The sequence below is a fragment of the Sus scrofa genome, chromosome 14 (assembly GCF_054392235.1).
Source record: "Sus scrofa isolate SSC_HxYL_T2T_F1_AM1 chromosome 14, Sscrofa_HxYL_maternal_Yorkshire_Landrace_v2.0, whole genome shotgun sequence".
Classification (NCBI taxonomy): domain Eukaryota; kingdom Metazoa; phylum Chordata; class Mammalia; order Artiodactyla; family Suidae; genus Sus; species Sus scrofa.
The window spans coordinates 59,185,885-59,192,301 of NC_139396.1; the positions used below are offsets into that span (position 1 = coordinate 59,185,885).

At 44.5% G+C, this 6,417-nt stretch overlaps 1 non-coding gene across 1 annotated transcript; it reads left to right on the forward strand.

The window, feature by feature from the left end:
• Positions 1-627: 627 nt before the first annotated feature.
• LOC146396586 (U6 spliceosomal RNA) lies at positions 628-734 on the forward strand. The gene has a single exon (XR_014828578.1). It is a non-coding gene; the product is annotated as a U6 spliceosomal RNA (small nuclear RNA).
• The last annotated feature ends 5,683 nt before the right edge of the window (positions 735-6,417 follow it).

Consider the following 6,417-nt stretch of genomic DNA (forward strand, 5'->3'; position numbering starts at 1 on the left):
TGTCTGTTCTCTTACACCGTTTCCTTCATTCTCTGCTCATTTATTCAGTCACACATTCATCATCATGATACAGAGTTTCCTGAGTACCTACTATGTGCCAGGCATTGTTCTAGGCACCAGGGACACAGAAGTGAAGGAAAGAGACAAAAACTCCTGCCATAGATCTGACATTGTAGCAGCTTTTTTTTTTTGGTTATAATTATCATGTCTCTAAAGAGTCTTTCTATTTTCCCAAGCCTGGTGAAATCTGTTTCATTACTATTAACAATAACCGCAAGTGAATGATCACACTTTATGATTTTCTGCCCCATATTCTTCTTAAAATGATGTGGAATAACCTCAGTAAGGGTGCATACACGGAAGCCTCCTTAACCATATCGTGTCGCCTCTTCAGTCTAGAAATAGGATGGCCAAAGGAGCGTGTGATCAAAGTCTGCACAATCAGGAGGTTATAAATAGGGGAAAGTTGGACTTCAGCAAATTCCTGTGTGCTGAAACTGGGAGATGCCCTTGCAATTCAAGAATTTTAAGTTGAGCGTGAATACAATACATGTTTGCTGGTGTAGTAGAAAGAGCATGGGATTTGGAACCAGCCAGACCCATTCAAACACAAATCTGCTAAGTTCCATGCTTGCTTCGGCAGCACATATGCTAAAACTGGAGCGATACAGAAAAGATTAGCATGGCCCCTGCACAAGGATGACACACAAATTCGTGAAGCGTTTCATATTTTTCTATATCTAGTCACTTGTGAGGGAGCATGATGGAGGATAATGTGAGAAAAACAATGTATATATGTGTGTGTGACTGGGTCAATTTGCTGTACAGCAGAAAATTGACAGAACACTGTAAACCAGCCATAATGGAAAAAAATCAAAATCATTTTAAAAAGAAGAAATTCACCAAATCTGTTGTTTCCTTTTTTAAATTGACATATAGTTGATTTAAATGTGAATATATTAAATATATATGAATATATTAATTTATTAATTATTGTATACTTATATATATATTTACATATATACTTATACTATGTTTCCTTTTTTAAATTGACATATAGTTTATCTATGAATATATTAAATATATATATGAATATATTAATTTATTAATTATTGTATACTTATGTGTATACTTATACTGTTTCCTTTTTAAATTGACATATAGTTTATCTATGAATATATTAAATATATATGAATATATTAATTTATTATTGTATATTTATATATATACTTACATATATACTTATACTGTTTCCTTTTTTAAATTGACAGTTGATTTATTATGAATACATTATTATTGTATACATATATATACTTATATATACAATATATATCATATATATAAAAGAATACATATATATTCTTTTTCAGATTCTTTCCCCTTACAGGTTCTTAGAAAACATTGAGCTCCTAGTGCTATCCCATAGATCCTTGTTGTTTATTTATTTTACATATAGTACTGTGTACATGTTAATCCCAAACTCCTAATTTATCCCTCCTCTTTTTCCCTTTGGTAACCATAAGTTTGTTTTCTCTGTACGTGGGTCTATTTCTGTTTTGCAAATAAGTTCATTTGTTTTGTATAGAAGTTAAGTGTATCCTTGTTTTAGATTCCACAATAAGTGATATCATACGATATCTGACGTCTGACTTGCTTCACTTAGTATGATCATCTCTAGGTCCATCCATGTTGCTACAAATGGCATGGTTTCATTCTTTTAAAAATCAAATCTGCCATCTTCTTATGAGGCAATCTTTTTTTTTTTTTTTTTTTTTTTTGGTCTTTTGTCTTTTTGAGGGCTGCACACATGGCATATGGAGGTTCCCAGGCTAGGGGTCTAATCAGCTGTAGCTACTGGCCTACGCCACAGCCACAGCAACACCAGATCTGAGCCAAGTCTGTGACCTACACTATAGCTCATGGCAATGCCGGATCCTTCACCAACTGAGCGAGGCCAGGGATCAAACCCGCAACCTCATGGTTCCTAGTCAGATTCATTTCCTCTGCGCCCTGGCGGGAACTCCTTATGAAACAATCTTGTGTACATCTTTTAACCTCTAAATTTGTATTTTCTATAAAGCGGGGATGTGAATAATGGTAATTTCTTCAAGATGTAATGCTGGAAGCAAACTAAAGCACTTTATAAGCCAGCTCGTAGACAAAAATATCTGTTTTGTTTCTCTTCTGTGTCCTCTCATTTTTGACTAACAGACACTTTTACAGCATTTATTATATCCCAGGCACTGGTCTGAAGACTTAGGGATATTAACTCATTTCATCCTCTTCACATCCCTAGGGTCTGAGGCCTGGCCTCCATTTTCACAGGGAGAAATGGAGGCAAAGGAAAGATGAAGGGACTGGCTCAGACTTCACAGCTGGATGGTGGCAGGGCTGGCATCTGGACTCAGGGCAGTATGGATTCAAACACCAATAGTTTAAAGAAGAGTTAAACAAAACCACAGCTGAAAGGCTCCCAAGAGAACATCCTAAATTCATGGAACGGACCTGCTACGATGGGGGCTGGTTATGTTAGGCAGAGTCTGGCCATGCTTTGGGAAGCTGAGTTCCCAGCTGCGGCTTATTCATGGAAGCTGGGGAAATCTCAAAGACACTCACCTAACACCTCCTCCCCCTGCAAGTGGTTTTGGTTTTGTCCTTGCTGATGACCTCCTGGTGGAACAGACTTTCCTAGGCTCAAGTTGGGTACAGAAGGACATACATCCTTCCTTTAGAAAGAGCCTCCCTTGTGGTCAAAAAAGGGGACAACTTTGAGGTGGAAGGCAGCACTTATTCAAAATTGCACCAAGAGGGCAAGCATAAACTGGAAGGTTCTGGCCACTCTGCTAATAAGCAGCCCCTGGAATTAAAGACACCCACGCACTGCTCGAGGGGGCCCAGGTGAAAGGCATTTGGGCGGAATGCCAGCAGCCAATGGGAAGCGAGGGTGGCACCCACGTGGGAACAGTTAAAAGGACCACCTCACCTTCCTTTAAGTCTTTTATTCTGGAACCTACCGTCCTTTTCTTTGGGAAGGGGAAGACGATTACAAGACGCTTGCTTCTTTCTGCACTATAGATGCTTTCTTTTTTCAATTCCTAGCTGAAGATGCCTTCCTTGGGGAAGGGCAGAAGGGGGTGGTTGGTGGCTGGTTGGGCTTTCTATTTTTTTAAGATATTCTACACCTTAGGAAAATTCAAAAGTGGCCTCAAAGCTCTTTGACCCGGAGAGGAAGAAAACGGCAGTGAAGCTGCTTAGAATCCGAGGCGGGAAGGATGCTTGGAATGGGGGGTGGGCGAGGGGCTGGAACTGTGAATTCGGGGGTTGGGAAATCTTTTTTTCTACGTGAAAGCTTCTTTAGGCTCTGGTTACTCTCTGCAAGCCTTGTTCTCCTCCAGGGGCGGGTTGGGGGCAAAAGAAGGAATTGACAGAGTTGAGCTGTCTGAGCAAAGTCCTCTTGGTCTTCTTACTGTTCCTTGATGCTTCCAAAAAAGCTACTCTTCTACCTTTCTAGAACTCCCTAAGGCCCTATCCACTGGCAGAGCCCCCATCCTTGAGTTGTCTGTACCCTGCATTGTGGGCCTCCTCAACTAGAACAGGGAGAGAAAATAAGATGAGGAAAAGGGGATTTCCTCTAACTGGGCTGTGTGTTGAAAAGGTGCTGTGTTCTGTGACCCTGCGGCCCCCACCCAGGCCACCCCAGCTCCCCTGGGGTTCTCCATTAGCCACAACATAGCCTTGCTAGGACGCTGGGCTCTGGAAGCCTACATCGCAAAGCGGGGAAGGAGATGGGCTGGAATGCTACCTGCAGATCCTGGCCTGGACTAAAAGCTGAGCTCTCACCTAGAAGAGGGAAGAGGTTTGTTACAGTTTCAACAACGCTCCACTTTGGCAGGCATTTCTGGACTCCTTCTAAGTTCCTTTTACAACTAAGGGGTGGGGGGCAAGTCAGCTCTGACCTGGAAAGTGTTGGAGGGGCGTTGGGTGCCCAACTGGACTGAAGCCCCACTGAAATCTTAAGTCCATACAGGGCAGGGCGTTGAGCCCTGGGGCTCTGAAATCAAGCTGCTCAAGCTGGAATCTTAGGCCTGCTGTCTACTGAGGGCTTTGGGCAAGTCCTTAAACTTCGTTTCCCCATTATTAAATTGGGGGAATCAAATCTTTCTACTCGTACAAAGCACAGTTAGAAAAAGGTGGTAGTTAATCTAAGGAAAACGAAACTGACCAAAAACTGGCAGTTAATCTGGGGATAACTAAACCTGAAACTAATCTGGAGAAAACTAACTAGAAAAAACTAAAAAGCTAACAGTTTGTCTGGGGGAGGGGAGGAACTAACAACTCAAAGCTGATGAAAATTGCCAGTTAATCTGAGGAAAGCAAAGTTGAGCCTCAAATCAAGAAGCGACCCTTTTCCACCCCCCTCCCAAACTTGGGCAAGCAGGAGAGTGCTCGCTAGGCAGCCTCAGCCCAGGGCCCCAGGCCACCCCCATGGTTGTTTCTGCTGCCCCTTCTCTGAATTCAGCTTGTGGATGAGGGAAGGGAGGAAGGAGGGGCACCTGGCAGCTCAGACTTACTGCTGCCTGTTCTCCCTGAGATGCCCTGAAAACCACGTGGAGATCAAGACTGTTTGTGCCAAGTGGGAGCCCCCTCCTTCCCAGCAAGGAAAAGGGCTAAACTTGAGAACACCCTTCAAGGGACCAGCATTCCCATCCCCCAGACCCAACTTTTCATGTGACTGTGACTTAAATCCAGGCACCTGGGAAGCAGGGTCCGTGCCCTGTGGGTTCTCCTGCTGGATTAACCTCAGGTGTGAAGCTTACCCCATGCTCTGAAGGCCTCAGCTGCTGTGGGGCGTGGGGAAGGGGGGCTTACAATTGCGTTAGTGAGACCTTCCCAAGGAGGCCAAGCCTCAACAAACTCCAGGAAGTCAAGTTCTCTTAAGCCTGCTGTTGTTGGTTCCCCTTTCATCTCATGTTCTGTCCTGTCCTCCTGCCTCACTCCCTTTCTCTGCCCACTCCCCATGGCCAAGCCCTTTGAATTGGGTCCTTATAACACGCTGCTGCAGGTTTCTACCTTTTGGAAACATGTGTGCGGCCCCAGCATCCACTTGGCTTTCATATGGGGCTTCTCCACATCACCAAGTGTTCACCCAGCACGTGTCTGCTGTGTGCAGTCCTAGCAGGTGCCCACCACACGACACCTGTCCATCTGCTGATGGTCAGATTCTCCCTAGCTGTGTGGCCATGATGAGAAACGTACGAAGAAGGGAGGTGGTCAATTGGGTACAAGACCTGAGCTTAAACCTTGAAGTGAATGTGGGTCTGAGCTGGCCCCCCTGGAAGGCTTGGCTGGGCTTGGCTGGGCTTTGGGTTGGTTGGAAAGAAGGGCATGCCTTTCCCAGCAGAGTCACTGCCAAGGCTAGGTGGCTGGGAATGCCTATGTGGGGGGCATAGAGCATGGGTTTCTGCTGTCACTCAATCCCTTCAAAAAGGAGTCTTGACGCTCCAACTCTCATCTTTACAAAAGACAAAGCTCTGAAGAAGGTGACTACAGTCTGGGGCCTTGCTCATGTTTTTATTAAAGTAAGCTGATTGTGAAATGCTGAGAATAGGAGCTGGCTGGAGTTCCCGTTGTGGTTCAGTGGGATGAGAACCTGACATAGTGTCCATGAGGATGTGGGTTCCATCCCTGGCATTTCTTGGCATAGGCTGGCAGCTGCAACTCTGATTCAACCCTGAGCCTGGCAACTTCCATGTGCCGATGGCGTGGCAGGGGGAATAAGGCTGGACAGAATCATCTAGAGATGTCGTTTGCGATGTTAACTCCATGATTAGTGGAGGAACACGTTTATTGGCTGAGTTGTCTTTTCTAATGTACCCTTGGAACTGTGTGATACACCATGCATGTGACTACTGTCTTAATCTTGGGTTTCTCTCCTCAATCCCAAAGCCCTATGAGTTTAACAAGGTTGATCCCCTTATGGGAGAATGCAGCCTATTCATCTTGAATAGTACTACATCATAAGGGGTGCCCTTGCTTACTAGTTAGAAGGTCTGTTCACGTGGGCCACCTGTAACGCTCCAGGCCATGAGAAGTGCTCCTGTAGTGTAAAATGATGCTTATCCTTGACTGGAATCATGGTTCCTATAAGTCTTCACCTGTGCTTTGCAGGTACCCCATGGACCTGTTTTCCCTGTTGATTTGTGCTTTAAAATTAGGCTCCTTTGAAAGTGATCATCTGAGCCTGAGCTCTAAGGCATTCTGAGGAATTGCTTGTTGAGGCAATCTTGGGAGGCATAGGGAGCAGCTAGAATAAAAGACTGTTGAGGTGGCTTGAGAGCCACTGGGGCCACCTTAACAGTGTACAAATGCCTTGTAGAATTCTTTCACCCAAGGTTAGAGGAGGAAGGCCCATTCATT